Source organism: Arachis hypogaea, chromosome 9 (assembly GCF_003086295.3).
Source record: "Arachis hypogaea cultivar Tifrunner chromosome 9, arahy.Tifrunner.gnm2.J5K5, whole genome shotgun sequence".
Taxonomy (NCBI): Eukaryota; Viridiplantae; Streptophyta; class Magnoliopsida; order Fabales; family Fabaceae; genus Arachis; species Arachis hypogaea.
The window spans coordinates 54,132,917-54,151,537 of record NC_092044.1 but is presented as its reverse complement, the minus strand read 5'-3'; the positions used below and the strand labels follow the sequence as shown (position 1 = coordinate 54,151,537).

The 18,621-nt window shown below is 40.0% G+C and overlaps 1 non-coding gene across 1 annotated transcript; it reads left to right on the top strand.

Annotated features, from left to right (window-relative positions):
* Positions 1–18,308: 18,308 nt before the first annotated feature.
* On the top strand, positions 18,309–18,412 carry LOC112713692 (small nucleolar RNA R71). Its single transcript, XR_003158662.1, has one exon. It is a non-coding gene; the product is annotated as a small nucleolar RNA R71 (small nucleolar RNA).
* Positions 18,413–18,621: the final 209 nt, after the last annotated feature.

The window sequence follows — 18,621 nt, the reverse complement described above, 5'->3', positions numbered from 1 at the left end:
TTCTTTCTATCCTTGTTTTCCATAACTTTGTTCTTCATCTAACCTATCAACAATTATAGAATATAGGAATACAAAAATCATGAGGTCCTTAATTAAGGTTGTAATGGGGCCAAGGTAAAGGTAAGGGTATATGTATAAGGCTAAGTGAGCTAATTAAGTGAATCCTTGATTAGTCTAAGATCTCACCTAACATACATATTTTGTAAAGCAAAGCTTCTTTACCTATTTTCCTATATTTTTTCCACCTTTTATATTACATGCTCATATCTTAAAATTTTTTTTTTATGTTTATCCCATGTGCGTCGCTTTTTGCGTTTGGGGAATTCTTTTTGTATCCCCTTTATTCAAATACTGAAAAATAAATTTTTTTTGTTACACATGGTAATTAAATTATTTTGACTTCACATGAGCATGCTTCCCAAAACTTTTAAAAAAAAAAATTTTCTTTTTAACTTTCTACCCTTTTGTTTCTATCATCCATGTTCCCATAAGGTTCCCACACTTACACAATACATATTTCTATCTTAAGCTAACCAAGGATTCAACTTGAGATTTTTATTTTAGTTTTTCTGCTTAAGGCTAGTAATGTGGTTATAAAACAAGAGGGGATTTAAAGGCTCAAGGGGGCTAACAAGGGTGATGTAGAAGGTAGGCTAATTTAGGAATGGTGAGCTAAAATCAAACAATGGCCTCAATCACTTTCTTGGTATGTATATATATTCTATAATCGGACATATAGATTAAAACAAAGTAAAGAACACCAGAATAAATAAGAAGGGCGGAACACACAGGAATAAAATATTATGGTTTAAATGTAACCATGCAATTAAGCTCAAAACTCACAGGCTATGTGTTTTCTAACTCAAAAATCATATATCACTTAAGTATGTCATGCAAGTAGAAATTAAGAGTTCTCATTATTCTCAATATAAAATATATTGGATGGCTTTAAAGTTTTAGTGTTCCTTCTTGATAAAATGTTATTACTAACTAACATGTAATGCTATATATACAGGGTGTGTGGATTGATTCTGTTAAAGTCTCTAGCTTACTTCCTTTTTTTTCAATCAAATCAACTATCATATGCTAAAAGGGTAAACTATACTAATTAATCCACTTAATAAATAACTAGTAAACTAAGGTGCAAATCAAGCTAAAATATCCAAGATGTATACATATAGCTCAAAGTGCATAATGTAAAAAGTACAATAAAAAAGCAAAAGAGAGAAATGTGAAAAAATACAGAAAATAGATAAAATAAGAAGAGAGTTTGTAGTGGTTCACCAAAATAAATAGATGCCAGAGATGGCAGCCTCCCCACACTTAAATAATAGCATCATCCTCGATGCTCACTCAAGCTGGGTGTGAAGGAGTGTCATCTCCGGAAGGATGGGTTGCTGGTGTCTCGATGGTAGGCCGAGGGTCTGTCTGCGGTAGGGGAGGCTCTGACTGGATAGGAATCTCGGTATCGGCGGCCTGAAGCTGCTGCGGCTCCTCCTGCTATGGCGCAGCCTGCTGTGGTCCGGTTTGCTCTGCCAGGGCTATTGTCTCCTCCTCATGAGTGCTCGCCTCTGCCTCAGATGTGTCAGAAGGGGTGTCAGGCTCAAAGGGGATGTCGCCATCGGATCGGATCATCAACTTGAGGTGCTCATAGCATCACTTGTTGCGACGCTCCATACGGTCCAATCGGGCGAAGAGGCGATGCACCAAATGGTAGATGGGCTCAGGAGCAGGTGGGGGTGCAGTGGGTGGGGCAGGTGCAGCAGTGGAAGAAAAGGGGGAAGCTGAAGGTGTGGCTCTCTCATCGGAAACGGGAAGGAATGGAAGTCTGTAGCCTAAAGCCAGAAAGTTTCTACTGTGAGGGATGATCTTCCTACACTCTGCATCAAGTGGCCTCTCATCAGCACCCTCCCAAGGCACGTCAGCTCGACGGCCTAGCTGGGTGACCAGATAAGGGAAGGGGAGGGCGCCTCGGACATGGACCCTGGCCATATAGTGCCGGATGAATCGTGGCATGTACAGGTCCTTACCCTCTATCACACACCAGAGGAGGGTGATCATAGCAGCAGGCAGCTCTGTCTCATGAGTGCTTGGCATAATAAAGTTACTCAGGATCTGATGCCAGAGCCGAGCATCATCATTCAAGTAGATTCGCTTGATTCCTTTAGGCATGGTGGTGTTCTTACCCATGACCCAAGGGACAGTAGGGTCAAGGGCTATCCTCTCCTTGACAGCGTCCCAGTCAAATCTCAGAAAGCGCATGTCCTCTTCAGCCTTTTGGTAACTGTCAGGCTGATCTGACTTAGGCTGAAGGCGCAAAATATCCTCAATGCTTCTTCAGTGACTAGTATCTGTTTCCTTCTGAGGTGCACTGCATCCAGGGAAGTCTTGAAATAATTGCAGTAAAACTCTCTTACCCAGGAAGCATTTACCTCAGTCAAGTTTCTCTCCAAGAAAAACCAGCCTCGTTGTTTGATCTGATCAGAGGTGTACTGCCATAGTTCTTCGGGAATTTTCAAGGTTCGCTCCAAATACAGATTTCTGGAGGTAGCAAACACAGGAAACTTTAGCTCACAGTATCAGTTTGCAAACTTAATTGGATCATTGGTAGGGAGGAGCATGTCAGCCTTCTCTTGCATGGTAAAGTATTTTTCCCGCCAGGAGTCATCATGCAGAAGCTCTAGGAGAGACATAGAGGATTCACCTCGTTTCTGTTTGCCAGTGGTCACCTTTCCTTTTCCCTTTCCTTGTGGCTCAGACATCCTAAGAGAAAACAGAAATCTAGGATATTACAAAAACGGGAAAACAAGTAGGCAGATAACAAGATAAGCACAAAGTGGCAAAGGAGCAGTAGAAGAATGAAATGAGTTGAATAATGGTGCATTTTGGATTGCTTAGGAGTTAAAAAGCGGAGATGAGAAATTTCAAACCAAAATGTAATATAAATCGAATTCATGTTGATTAGGAGCAATAATAATAATGCCATGAGTTAAGAAGTGGAAGGAGTTAGTCAAAAATTAGAAAGTCAAGAGTGGTTAAAGTTGAAAAAGGGGTGAGAAGGCGAAAATCAGTGAGTTAGTAAAAAGAAAGTCAGAGTAAGTGGCATGATGATTGGTTCCCAAGTAACAAGAATTTCACAATTTGAAGCAACAGTCAACTCATATTCAAGCAGGAAAAATAGGGTATTGATGATGATTCAGATAGATATAGAAGTAGTAAAAAGTAAAATCAAACCATCAATAAATCAATTTATTAACCAGCAGATCAAAAGTAATAAGAATGCTGGCCCGTGCACTCAAGAATAGGTTTGGTATGCGTGGAGCAATTCAAAAATGAGAATTGCCAAAACTAATACTTGAATGTAGAAGGAAAAGTAATTTGCAGAAAATTGGGCAGCATTCCGGCTAAAAATGGAAGTTCCCGGAAAACAAATAACAAGAATAGTTCATATGTAGGGAAATAAGGTTGCACAAATAGCAAGAATAAGAAAGAGCAGTGTAACAGCAGCATGTAACAGTTAAGAGCAACATATGAACAGGATCAACATCATAGCCATAATAAATTGCATAATAGATAAACAGATAATAGGAACGGTGTAATTATCAGGCCTAAATCCACTATCCAGATCCTAGCTACCTAACCACTTAGAATCCACTACAACATGCATATCTAACTAGCCTAATAATGAACATAAACAGAAAAATATGCAATTAACTAGGAATTGAAAGAAGAATGGTGTTCAGCAGAACCTGGTAGGCGTGTGAAAGAAAGTGGGGCAGAGAGATGGCTGGGGGATGGTGGTGGTGGCTGATGTGGCAGTTGAGGGCGGCGCGGTGGGCGTAGTGGTCGTAGAGGGGGGGTTAAGAGTGGTGGAGGGGAGAAGAAGAAAGAGAGGGAAAAGAGAGAAGGGGGCGTTGCGGTGGGGTCTGGGTGGTCGTCGGAGGTGCGGCGGCGAAGGGCGGAGAGAGAGGGGGTGGTTGCAGGGAAAAGGAAGAAGAAAGGGGTTGGGGGCGCGCGATGGGTAGGGTTCACGTCACAGGGGGTTAATAGTTTGCAATCCATGCGATCGCGTGGAGCACGCGGTCGCGTGGCTTGTGTGGAATGGGGTTGGTGCGATCGCGTGGGGCACGCGGTCGCATGGAATGGGTAGATTATGAAGGACGCGATCGCGTGAAGCATGCGATCGCGTCGCTAGAAATCGTGCGAAATGCACAATTCTAGCGTCGGTTCAGTGCAACTCATTGTCTCCTTTGTGGTGGTGTGCAATCCATACGACGCGATCGCGTTGCTCACGCTGTCGCGAGGGATTGGTGTTGTGCAAGTGACGCGGCCGCGTCAAAGACACGACCGTGTGGGTCGTGTTGTGCGAAACGCGCAACAGCCGCACGATTCCAGCCCAACTTTCTGGACGTTGGATCTTTACGCCGATCCCTAGGTCACGCGGCCGCGTGAATGATGCAAACGCGTGGGGAGTGTTTTTTGCAAATGACGCGAACGCCCGAGCGATGCGGTCGCGTCACACGCCTTCTTCTTTTTTTTATGCAGATATGCAAGGCTAAATGCAATGTTATGAATAGCATCCAGGTTCAATAAAAAATACGAAATCATAAAAAAATCAAACAGTACGAAATAAAGAAATTGAGAAAGAAATGACCATACCATGGTGGGTTGTCTCCCACCTAGCACTTTTAGTTAAAGTCCTTAAGTTGGACATTGGATGAGCTTCCTGTTATGGCGGCTTATGTTTAAATTCATCCAGAAATCTCCACCAATGCTTGGAATGCCAATAGCCTCCGGGGTCCCAAACAAGGTACGTAAAGCTTTTGAGCAGCTTCAAACATATTCTCAGGCTCCCGGGGTGACGACTGTCGGAATAGATTCCAGGATCCCAAATTCTACTTGTACACCCGTTTTTATCTTGATCTGCATTTCTCCAGCCGGGCGGTTTAGAAAGTAGATTCTCACCATGGTGACCAAACGTTTTCCGAGATCCATTCGATTGATCATGATGCCAATCCGTGCACTTTGAGTTGAAGCGTGGAACTTTATTGAACCTTGTGCACCAGCTCTGAGTACGAGCTATTTCCTTCTTACTCTTAAAGCCGCAGAGAGCTCTAAGCTGGCCATCTGTTTCAAGCAAACCATATTCAAGTAGAAATTTGAAGATAAAGGTCAAGGATTTTACCCACTTGAAGTTTGTGTTGGGTGGTAGTGACCTTGGGATAGGTGTTTCCAGCGGTTCTGTAAGTTCTGCTCCCTTGTAATCTTCTGTGAATTCCTCCACTTCTTGGCAAATTTCTTCCGTTTCAACCATGTCTTGATCAAAGTCTTCGATATCTTCCTCGTCACTCGAGTCATAATTAGGACGTTGAGAGAAATCGACCTCTGCATCATCTATGTATTCACTTGGGGAAGATTCTTCTATCTCAAAGGATTCTCTTGCGGATGCAAGTTCATCACTAAGAGAGCTTGACTCGTGATCATCATCATCAAGGAAACATGCGTCTTGAGTTATTTCGTCTAGGTCTTCATAATATATCTGCAATGGAGGCGGTGTAACATCTTCTTTAGCAATAATTGTAACGTCTTTGACGGAATTTTCTACAACTCTGTATTCCTGCGGAGGTTCAGCATCTCCTAAATCGTCAACCAACTCTTCTTCTTCTATAATGACAGCGTTCTCTACTTGTTCCAGTACGAATTTGTGCTCTATGCTGTCCACTGGAGCTTCTTCTGTCATCTTCTTTGTGCTGCGTTCTTCATTGGATTCTCCACATGAAGCCATGGGAGTTTGTTGAGGGGCTGAACGTTTGGAAGATAATTGATTTATTGCTTGCTCCAGTTGATGAAGGGTTGCATTAAATTGGTTTACTAACTCTTCTAAGCGAACCTATGATTCTTGGCTCGATGAATGTGAACATGGTGTATAGGGGAGTGGTGGTTCCTGGGAGTAATTGGATTGGCATTGGGGTGGATAAGGATCATGTGGTAGTGAATGGTGAAAAGAAGCTTGTGAGTATGGTAGTGCGAAGCTATGTTGAGAGGATGGTCTCTGAGCATAGGGTGGGGCTTGTTGGTAGCTACAAGGCGGTCCACCATATCTATCAACTTGGTATGCATTGTAGAATGGTCTCTGTCCATGGTATCTAGGAGGGTGTTGTTGCCTAAAGGGTTGATCAGATCCTCCTAGCTCTATCCATCTTTGATTGCTTAGACCGTGATGCATAGTCCTGTTATAGCTTCCATTCCTTGCAACAAAATTAGAACCAAACTCAAAGCGAGAGGGGTGAGAATTCATAGTAGTTATATGAAATAAGAAGCAAAAACAAAAACAAATGAACAAGTAAAAGAAAAATATTTACAATAACTAATAATAAGGCACACGTTTGCAATTCCCCGGCAACGGCGCCATTTTGACGTTAGGATTTTTGCTAGTAAAGAATTTTATAAAAATATAGTCGCGTTGTGAGTATAGATTCTAAACCAACGGAAAATTCCTTCGTACAAACGTTTTTGTTGTCACAAGTAACAAACCCTTAAATAAATTGATAACCGAAGTATTTAAACCTCGGGTCGTCTTCTCAAGAAATTGCAGGGAGGTATGTTCTTATTATTGGTTATGAAGATTGTAAATCGGGGTTTTTAAAGATGAGGAACAAGTAATTTAAATGGCAGGTAAAATAAATAAATAACTGTAAATTAAACTTTTGGCAAGGTATGAGAAATTGGAAGTCCTATCCTAGTTATCCTTATCAATGATGATGAAAATTGAATCTTAATTCCACTTAGTTAACCTTTGCTAGTGCAAGGGAAGGTCAAGTGACTAATTAGTTTAATCTTCAAATCCTAGTTAATTCCTAGAAAAAGATTGGGATTATAGAAGTTCAAGCTAATTAGCAAAGATAGCGATTATTGATCATGTTGAGTCTAATAACTCCTGAGTTACTGATTTCTTAACCAAGACCAAAAGGGGAAAAATAAATCTACTGGAATAAAATTGCCTTCGGATTGGGAGCAACAGTAACATAAATAAAAGAGAGTAATAATAAACTGAAATACCTCAAAATCAATTGATAAAGATATCAAATGTAACATGGGCAATTATAGCCAAATAAAGAAGTTGAGTTGAACATAGAAATCCATAACTAAATTGAGAAAACAAATAAAAGGAATATTGAAACTGTAATTGAAGAAGATGAAAATATTCCTAATTTCTAAAAATCCTAATCCTAATACCTAAGAGAGAGGAGAGACCTCCCTCACTAAAAACTACATCTAAACTAAAAAAAAGTGATTCCTGAAATTCCCTCCTCATTGTTCACTTCATTCCTTTACTTTACAGCCCTTGGTCTGTGTTCTCTGGGCTTGGATCTGAGCCAAAAAGTGCCCATAAACTGCTGTGAATGATATCTATAATTTCTGGTGCGTGGCCTCTGTCACGCATCCGCGTGGGTCACGCGGTCACGTCATTTGGAGTTTTCCTTGTCACGCGGTCGCTTCAGTCATGCGTCCGCATCATATGCATTTCGCTTATGGCGCGCGATCGCGTCAATCACGCGGTCGCGTCACTGCCATTTCACGCTGGCATGCGATCGCATCGTCCATGCGTTGGCGTCACTGCCAGTTTCTTCAAAAACTCCATTTTGCGCTTTCCTTCCATTTTTGTATGTCTCCTTTCCATCCTTTAAATCATTCCTGCCTTAGAAGATCTGAAAATACTTATCACACAAGTCACGGCATCGAATGGCAATAAAAGGTAATTAAAATTAATATTTTTAAAGCCTAGGAAACACGTTTTTCACATACATCACATAATAAGGAACGGAAAGTAAAACCATGCAATTTCACATGAATAAGTGGGTGAAGGATTGAATAATTCACTTGAATTCAACACAAAATATATCATAAAATATGGGTTTATCAGTCCTATAACATCAAAAGAGTAAAATCTCACCACCACTCTTAATAATTCTCGAAAATTAAAGGGGGTAGAGAAACTAAAGCAAGAGTGAAGCTTACCTATGAAATTGTTCTGATAGATACAAAGAGCTTGACGCGGTGGCCGCGTGGCCATAAACGGTACGGCGATTAGAGCTTGGAGCGAGAAGTTGTGGTGGTTTGAATTTTGGTGTTAGGGTTTATCTTTCTTCTCCCTCACCTTGCATTGCTTCAGCATTCTTGGCTGAAGGGAAGAAGAGAATTCACTCTTCTTATATGTGGTCGGGCTGACGGGTTGGGCCTTGGGCCCATTTCGGCCCCAGTTCAGCCCGTTTGGCCCAATCTTAGGCCAAATTCTCTGAAATTAGTGTCAAAATTCTCGTTTTAATTTTCTCTATCATGTTAAACTTCAAAATTTTATTGTATAATTTTCTTGATTAATAATTAATTTATTCGATAATTATTTACTAATCTCTCGGGTTTTACATTTCTCCTCCTTTTTACCCTTCTCTAATCAAATTTATGACTTACGTCAAATTATGGCGTGCATCGATCAGCATGATGCGGACATCAATAGGCTGAACGCGACATGGTACGTTGTCGGGGCAGCTGACTTTGAGGTTGGTCTTGTTCTTCATTTAATGTTTTTGTTAAACATGAAATGTGTTGCCATTGTATCAATACTTTTATAGAAGTAGTGTGAAGTAGATATTAGGAGTAGGAATATATTGTTCGGAATGATTTGAACGATCCGGTTTTATGTTAGGCTTACTTTGACATTGATTTGGTAGTTAAATATTTATTTTGGTTTGTTTTCCTTTTATGTAGATTACTAAGATTTTTTTAACGACTTTAGTTATGAAAAATGGGTTATAAAAAATTATTGGTAAACTTAACTACGTTCGAATATGTTAAGGTTTGTATTTTGTCAGTATAAAAATCCGTGAATTTCTAATTTTAAGTTGTTATAACTTAGATTAAGTTACTAAGTTGATGGTGTAACCGTTGTTCCTTATTTTAGTAAATGTTTTTACATAATCTACGTTATGAATTAGATGAAAATGAAGGTTATTGTTATTTGTTTAATTGATTATGTTTATTTACTTTTGATTACATAGACGTTTGCTAATTTAGTTACGAGTTTTTTATTTAGATATTTTTATTTAAATGTAATTATATATACGTTTATTAATTTAGTTATTCATTCAATAAGTAACCGGTTGTATTTAAATGATTTTACAATGTAGATGTATTTCTAGTTATTTGTTAACTTAATTTTATAATTCAATTTAAGTTGTTATGTAAACGTCTGTTGGTAGGATTATGTAAACTGAAATTTTTATAGCTTTATAGGTTGACAAACTCCTGATTTGGGTTTTTTATTGTTTATCAAAGGGTCGCCTACTTCTGCTCAAGAGGGTTAGTCATAGACTCCCACCATCGGACGCCATTCTCCCCTACCTGAGGGAGGCTGGATTTGGCGATGCTATGGCATTGAGGGACTTCATCTTCGATAACTCCATGATCACAACATTTGTAGAGTGTTGGCGTCCAAAGACCTACACCTTCCTCATGTTGTGGGATGAGTGCATGATTACACTGTAGGACGTCGCCTACCACCTCGGGCTATGCGTTAACAAAGAGTCCCATGGGTGCTTTCGTGACTTCCATACTTGGTATGACACCGGGGTTTAGGAGTCAGTTGAGTGCTTACTCGGTGTCAGGCCTCCTGCAGTACAGCAACAGGGAGCGCAGAGGAGAAAGGTGATGTAGCATAACCTTGATGCTATGATTTTAGGAAATTGCACAATCGGCAAAATTCCTTCCGGCAAGTGCACCGGTTATCGTCAAGTAAAAACTCACAATAGAGTGAGGTCGAATCCCACAAGGATTGGTTGAATGAGCAATTCGGATTAGAAGTTTGTTCTAGTTGAGCGGAATCAAGATTTAGATGAGAATTGCGGAATATTAAATTGCATGAATTAAAGAGCTAGAAATTAAATTGCTGAAATTAAAAGGGATGGGGTGATTGCATGAAATTAAATTGCAGAATGTAAAGAGAAAATGTAGATCAGAAATGGGAATTCATTGGGGTTCAGGAGATATTGAGATCTCCGAATCAAAACATTTCTATCTCTTCCTCAACCAATGCATTCATTGAATTTTGCTTGGCAATCTTATATGATTGGATCCCAATTCCTTGGCTCACCAATTCTCTCTAAAAACAAACAAATTCCCAATCCCTTGGTTTAAATGTTCATAAGAAGAGATGATGCTCGATCACTGATTATACCACACAGCTTCATGAACCACAATTTGGTAGGATTACATGTCACAATATCCATCCAAACCCCAATCCAATTCACTGTGAGAAAGCTTCTCTAGCATGAATCCTCCATTCCTTTCCCAAGGTTCCGAAGGATTCCAATTATGGATAGTTTCTTTCCCAAGACAACTACCCAATGGAATTAGATCGAGAAGCTTTCTAACAAAATTCAAGAGAAAAGATTGAAGAAGAAGATAAAAAGTATTATTGATTCATTGAATTACAATAGAGCTCCCTAACCCAATGAAAGGGGTTTAGTGAGTCATAGCTCTGAATTCTATTAAAAGTAAAAAAATGCTAAAGTGTCAAAAAGTCCCTACTAACTTCAATTCTATCCTATTTATACACTTTCTAAATTGAGCTTCTGTTGTGATTCTTGGGCTTTGAGGCCTTTCCCTGATTTCCTTTTTGCTTTGGGTTTATGATCCATAATACTGATGAGGCTGTGATCCAACTCTGTAACATTCATTGAGCAAACTTAGTGATAAACAAGTAATGACACAAGACTCAACAAATTGAAGTTCCAGACTCATCAATTCTTCAGGCCCAATCCCATAAACTATGATATTCAATTGGGTTTCATACCATAATAGGTTTAAGTTAATATTTGTGTTCAAATGCTAACTTAAACCTCAATATAATTGGCCCAGAAACCCTTTCAAAGAGTGGCGTTTAAGTTGAAGTTTAAGTTTCAGTTTAAGGTTAAACTGAAACTTAAACGTGGAATTGGAAGAAAGCAACCCAGGAGGGTAATTACTCGAACACGTTTAAGCTTCAGTTTGAGGTCAAACTAAAGCTTAAACGTGGAAATGAAGATTGCAACCCTGGAGGCAATTCTTGGTCGAACACGTTTAAGCTCCAGTTTGAGGTCAAACTGGAGCTTAAACGTGGAAATGAGAAGGCAACCCTGGAGTAGCAAAAACGCCGAACACGTTTAACCTCCAGTTTGAGATCAAACTGGAGGTTAAACGTGGGAATGAAGAAGGTAGCCCTGGAGTGTGAATGTCGAACACGTTTAAGCTCCAGTTTGAGGTCAAACTGGAGCTTAAACGTGAAAATGGCTTCCTGGTGCCTCATATAGTTCGAACACGTTTAACCTCCAGTTTGAGGTCAAACTGGAGGTTAAACGTGGAATCACTCCCTTGGTGCCATTCTCATTCTGGCGTTTAACCTTCAGTTTGAGGTTAAACTGGAGGTTAAACGCCAGTTTCCTCTTTTCTCAGCTTTCATGATTCTGGCGTTTAACCTTCAGTTTAACCTTAAACTGAAGGTTAAACGCCACTTTCAGCATTTGGTGCATTCCTTATTCTGGCGTTTAACTTCCAGTTTAAGGTTAAACTGGAGGTTAAACGCCACTTTCACATTGTACTCCACATGTGATCTTCAAGCTTCCTTTATAGATTTGGTTGCTTCCTTGCCTAGCCTCTTCTTCCCTGAAATCATCCACACAATTGCATCAAAGTCTTGCAGATTTTCATGAGAATTCTTCCATTCATAGCATTCAAGTAATATAACTAAAAACTCATGGAATTTGCATCAAAATTACACTGTTTGGATGATTCATTACTTTGTTGTTCATTTAACCATTCTTGGTTACTTTAAGCTCAAGAAAATGCATAAAACAACTAAAACTAACAGAAAAATGCTAGTGAAACTAGCCTAAGATGCCTTGGCATCACAACACCAAACTTAATACTTGCTTGTCCCTAAGCAAGTCCTGAGTTAATTGAGAAAACAAGTATGAAACAAAAAGCAATTACATTGGCTATATTAGCAAACATTTGAAGTTCATCAGAAGGGTTTTATGCAGAAAGTTGCAGTATCACTTTTTCATTCTTATTAGGTAGGATTATCACTTTTTCATTGCATCCATCAAACACTGCTATGGCCTCTTGTTATTCTTATGTCTTTGGCACATTTTCCTTTCTTTGTTTTTCTTTTTCTTAGAGCTCCTTTGCTCCTTGTTTGCTCAGTGTCATGTGTTGCACAAGCCTTTGGCATTTTCTTTTTCTTATCATTGCATTACACATATCCACTACAGGCATTTTTAGTTCACATTTCTTCTTGAGACATTGATGCCCAGCACCTCTTTGTGTGACTAAATGTTTTGTATTTAGGTTGCTCTTGATAATGGACTTTTGGTTGATAATCCCGGGTTAGTTAACCCAAGTTACCAAGTGTTGAAACACTCCTCAGAACCTATTCATCCAAGCATATCCTTAATACATAAATACCACAGGCATTTGTCTCAGAAGTTCAAACCATTGGTGCCTAGCTTATTTTCTCAATTTTTTTTTTTTTTGCTTTTTGGTTGCCCCTTTTCAGTGGCTTTTTCTTCTTCTTTTTCTTTCTTTTTCATGGCCAAAGACATTTATTCATCAAGATCCATAGACAATACTCAACTTCTACACAAAAATTGATAATTCTACACTCTATTTCCAGTGATCTGACTAAACAATCAAGCATGCATACCACCACTTAATTCTACTTGATTTGTCACTAATTGAGCCAAGTTACTTTTGTTCAAACTTTTCTTTTATTTTTGGAAACAGAACAAGCATGGCAAGCATTTGTTTAAGATGGTGAAGTTATATCCAAACATCTCGGCATTCACTTTATTCAAAGCAATAAACCAACACTCCTACAAAATGACTTAAAATGAAAGAAAGATTCAACAATTACAGTTTAAACCAGAACAAGCATGCTTTTGTTTGCCTTTTAAAGAATGGTCAAGGAACAACACCACCTTGTGAAATTTCTTGTTTTCTCCTTGTTGTCAGGAAACAATTTGATTTCTCTTTCTTCTCCTAATTGTTGCTTCATGTTTTTTTTTTAAGCTCCTTGTTTCCTTTCCTGCAAAGAGTGATGAAGTTGCTTGCTTCTCAAGCACTTGAGTGGTTAGCTCAACTATGTATGGGCAAGTGTCTGAGTCTTAAGTTGGGGTGTGAACACCAAACTTAATCTCCTACTTACTCCTCTGCTCTTTGAATCCTTGAATTCTCCTTGGAATGAAGTTGCTGCTAAGAATTTTAAGTATTTCTGTGATTGCTTAGAATTGTTATTCCTTTAATATAATTCAAAGGTTGTTGTGTTCAGTTGATCTTTATGGTGGAACACCAAACTTAGAGTTACACATTCCCCTTTGAATTATTGATCCACGAATTCATTGTTTGGTGTGAAACACCAAACTTAATTCTTTGCAATGCACATAAACTACTTCACCTTTTTATTGAAACAAATAAAAGAAACAGCAAAAGAGTGTTACCTCAGGTTGGGTTGCCTCCCAACAAGCGCTCTTTTAACGTCATTAGCTTGACGGTCAGTTTCCTCAGTTGAGGTGATATTTAACCTTGTCCTTCTCCTCTACATCTCCCAAGTAATGTTTGAGTCTTTGACCATTCACAGTGAAGGTTCTTTGTGACTTTTCTTCCATGATTTCTACTTGTCCATATTGGGAGACCTTGGTAACAAGGAATGGTCCAGACCACCTTGATTTTAGCTTCCCTGGAAATAGCTTCAGCCTAGAATTGTAGAGCAATACTTTTTGTCCCTCTTCAAATTTCCTTGGGGCTATGTTGCTGTCATGCTTCTTCTTTGCTCTTTCTTTGTAAATTTTGGCATTCTCATAAGCTTCAGCTCTGAATTCTTCCAACTCTTGAATTTGCAACATCCTTCTTTCTCCAGCAGCTTTGCTGTCCAAGTTTAAGAGTTTCAAGGCCCAGAATGCCTTGTGCTCCAACTCCAGTGGCAAATGGCAAGCCTTTCCATATACTAGTTGGTAAGGAGACATTCCAATTGGTGTTTTGAAAGCTGTCCTATATGCCCAAAGAGCATCATCTAGCTTAATCGACCAGTCCTTCCTTGAAGCTCCCACAGTCTTTTCCAAGATTCTTTTGAGTTCCCTATTAGATATTTCGGCTTGCCCACTTGTCTGTGGATGGTATGGTGTGGCTACCTTATGTTTGACTCCATATTTTAGAAGCAATGCCTCTAATGGTTTGTTGCAGAAGTGGCTTCCTCCATCACTGATGATTGCTCTTGGAACCCCAAAACGGCAAAAAATGTGTTTTCTGAGGAAGTTCATGACCACCTTATTATCATTGGTTGGAGTTGCTATTGCTTCGACCCATTTGGAGACATAGTCTACTGCCACAAGAATGTAATTATTTGAGTATGAGGTGGGAAAGGGTCCCATGAAATCTATCCCCCATACATCAAACAATTCAAGTTCCAGAATGAATTGTTGTGGCATTTCATTTCTTCTTGGCAGGTTCCCCTCCTTCTGGCATTCATGGCAGTGCTTCACTAGTTCCTTTGCATCTTTGAAGATCGTGGGCCAATAAAAACCACACTGCAACACCTTAGCTGCTGTTCTTTCTCCTGCAAAATGTCCTCCATAAGTGGAGCCATGGCAGTCCCATAAGACTTCCCTTCCTTCTTCCTCTGATATGCATCTTCTTAGTATGCCATCCGAACATTTTTTGAACAAGTATGGTTCGTCCCAGATGAAGTATTTGGCATCATTTACCAATTTCTTCCTTTGATGCTTGTTAAATTCCAACGGCAAACTCCCAGTGGCTTTGAAGTTTGCTATATCTGCAAACCAGGGTGCTTTGTGAATTACCATGAGTTGTTCATCAGGAAAGCACTCATTTATATGTGTGCTTTGTATGCTTCCTTCTTCACATGGTATCCTTGATAAATGGTCTGCTACCTTGTTCTCTACACCCTTCTTGTCTTTGATTTCAATGTCAAATTCCTGCAACAAAAGAACCCATCTAATAAGTCTTGGTTTGGATTCTTGTTTTGCAAGTAAGTATTTTAAAGCTGAATGATCAGTGAAGACAATGACTTTAGACCCAATGAGATATGATCTAAATTTGTCAAATGCAAAGACTATTGCCAAGAGTTCTTTTTCAGTGGTTGTGTAGTTCTTTTGGTTATCATTCAAGACCTTACTGGCATAATAAATCACATGTACCAAATTGTCTTTCCTTTGTCCTAACACTGCCCAATAGCAAGGTCTGATGCATCACACATCAGTTCAAAAGGTAAGCTCCAATCAGGTGGGGCAATGATAGGTGCAGAGGAAAGTTTTTGCTTCAACAGTTCATAGGCTAGCATGCAATTTTTATCAAATACAAAAGGTGTATCAGAGACAAGCAAGTTACTCAAGGGTTTGGCTATTTTAGAAAAGTCTCTAATAAACCTTCTGTAAAAGCCAGCGTGTCCCAAAAAACTCCTAACTGCCTTGACATTACTTGGTGGAGGTAGTTTTTCAATGAGTTCCACCTTAGCTTTGTCCACCTCAATGCCTCTATTGGACACTTTATGGCCAAGGACTATTCCTTCTGTGACCATGAAATGACACTTTTCCCAGTTTAATACTAGGTTGGTCTCTTGGCATCTCTTAAGCACCAAGGCAAGGTGGTGTAGGCAGCTAGGAAAAGAATTTCCAAACACAGAAAAATCATCCATGAAAACTTCAATAAACTTTTCGATCATGTCCGAAAAGATGGACAGCATGCACCTTTGGAAAGTTGCAGGTGCATTGCACAATCCAAAGGGCATGCGTCTATACGCAAAAACCCCATATGGACAAACAAATGATGTTTTCTCTTGATCTCTTGGATCAACTACTATCTGATTATAGCCTGAGTATCCATCCAGAAAGCAATAATAAGCATGTCCTGCAAGCCTTTCAAGCATCTGATCCATGAATGGGAGTGGAAAATGATCTTTTCTGGTGGCTTCATTGAGCTTCCTGTAGTCTATGCACATCCTCCACCCAGTGACAGTTCTTGTGGGTATGAGTTCATTCCTCTCATTTGGCACCACAGTTATGCCACCTTTCTTGGGAACTACATGGATGGGACTAACCCATGGGCTGTCAGAAATGGGGTAGATTACCCCTGCCTGCCATAACTTCATGACCTCCTTTTGTACCACTTCTTTCATGACGGGATTCAATCTTCTCTGAGCTTGAATGGACGGTTTAGCATCCTCTACTAACAAGATTTTATGCATGCATATGGATGAACTTATCCCCTTCAAATCAGCTAGGGTCCATCCAATGGCATCTTGATGAGTTTGTAGCACCTTGATCAATTCTTCTTCCTGTTCTTGGCTCAGGGTAGAGCTAATGATAACAGGATGGCTCTCATCACTTCCCAAGTATGCATACTTGAGATTAGGGGGCAATGCTTTGAGCTCAGGTTTTGGTGCTTCCTTTTCTTCTTTCACTTTCTCTGGCATGCTTGGCATGGTTGTTTCGGCAGCCTTGATGTCTCTAACTTCAATATCCTTGGTGAACTCCTCCTCTGCCACTTCCCTTGTGGTTTCCTCAAAGGTTTCTTATATTGCAATGTCCACTACATCCACCCTCATGCATTCCTTTAGTGATTCTGATGGATAGCTCATTGCCTTGAATACGTTAAACACCAATTTCTCATCATGTAGTCTAAGAGTGAGTTCACCCTTTTGGACATCTATGATGGCTCCAGCAGTAGCCAGGAATGGTCTTCCCAGAATTATCGAAGCTTTAGCTTCTTCCTCCATATCTAACACCACAAAGTCAGCAGGAAATATAAAATCTCCCACTTTCACCAACAAATCCTCAACTATCCCATGAGGGAATTTAAAAGTTCGATCTGCCAATTGGAGGGCCATTCTTGTTGGTTTGGCTTCTTCAATCTTCATTCTTCTCATCATGGTTAGAGACATCAAATTGATACTGGCCCCTAAGTCACACAAGGCCTTCTCCACCATGACTTCTCCTATGATGCAGGGGATTTGGAAACTGCCTGGATCCTTCAATTTCTGAGGCAGTTTGTGTTGAATGATGGCACTGCATTCTTCAGTTAACAACACAGTTTCCTCATTTCTCCAGCTCCTCTTCTTGGTCATTAATTCCTTCAAGAATTTTGCATAGAGTGGCATTTGCTCTATTGCCTCAGCAAAAGGAATGTTGATTTGAAGCTTCTTGAAAATCTCCAAGAATCTGGAGAATTGGTCATCCTTTTCACTTTTCATCAAACGCTGAGGATATGGTACTTTGGGTGTATAAGGCTTCAGGACCTCTTTTTCTTTTTCTTTTGTTGCAGATGGTATAAAAGATTGTCCCTGCTCCTTGTCTCCCACATCTTCCTTTGCTTCATCCTCTGTGGTTTCCTTTGAGATCTCCCTTAGCTTCTTTCCACTTCTGAGTGTTATGGCTTTACATTCTTCCCTTGCAATAGCCTTGGCAGCATGAGAAACGCTTGGCCCAGGGGTTTGCTTAGACAAATACACAATTTGATTTTCTAGCTTCTGGATGGCAGCTCCTTGGTTTTGCAAGTTAGAATTTACTTCTTCCTTAAAAGCTTTCAATTCGGTTATGTCTTGACTCATGGTTGCAAGCATTCCTTCTATCCTGTTTAATTGATCTTGAAATTGCTGGTTCGGATTAGGTTGGGCAGGTTGGTTATTTAGGCCATGATATGGTGGTTGGGAGTAAGTGTTTTGTGTGGCTTGGTATGATCTTTGGTTGGAGTTTTGGTATGTGGAATTGTTATGTTGGTTGTGGTTGTAAGGTTTGTGGTTTTGTGGTTGGCTTTGCTGGTTTCCCCACCCAAAGTTTGGGTGGTTTTTCCATCCTGGGTTGTAAGTGTTGGACTGTGGATCATATGGTTGCCTTTGTTGATTTCCCACATAGTTGGCCTCTTCCCAATCACCTCCTTCAGTGCTTACTTCCTCTTGATCTTGTGTGTGTAGTGTAGCCACTTGCTTTGTGTCTAATTTCCTGGTGAGCTCTGCTAGTTGCTTGGCAAACACCTTGTTTTGGGCTAGAATTGTATCCACATGGTTCAGCTCCATCACTCTCTTAGTGTTGTGCCTCTCTGAAGCATAGTAGTACTCATTCTCAGCCACTGTCTCAATCACTTCAATGGCTTCTTCCACAGTCTTTTTCCTGTTCAATGAACCTCCGGATGAATGGTCTACAGCCTTCCTTGATTCGTAAGAAAGTCCATCATAGAAAATATGCAATTGCACCCAGTCAGGGAACATGTTTGGTGGGCATTTCCTTGTCAACTCTTTGAACCTCTCCCATGCCTCGTAGAGAGTCTCACCATCCTGTTGTCTAAAAGTCTGAACCTCAGATCGAAGCCTATTGACCTTTTGTGGGGGGTAGAAACGTGCCAGAAACTTGCTCTCCACCTCATCCCAGGTTGTTAGGCTGTCCCTTGGGAATGATTCCAGCCACTTAGCTGCCTTGTCCCTAAGTGAAAATGGGAACAAGAGCAGTTTGTAGGCATCTTCCTGGACTCCATTGGACTTCACTGTGTCACAAATTCTCAGGAATTTGGTGAGATGTTGAT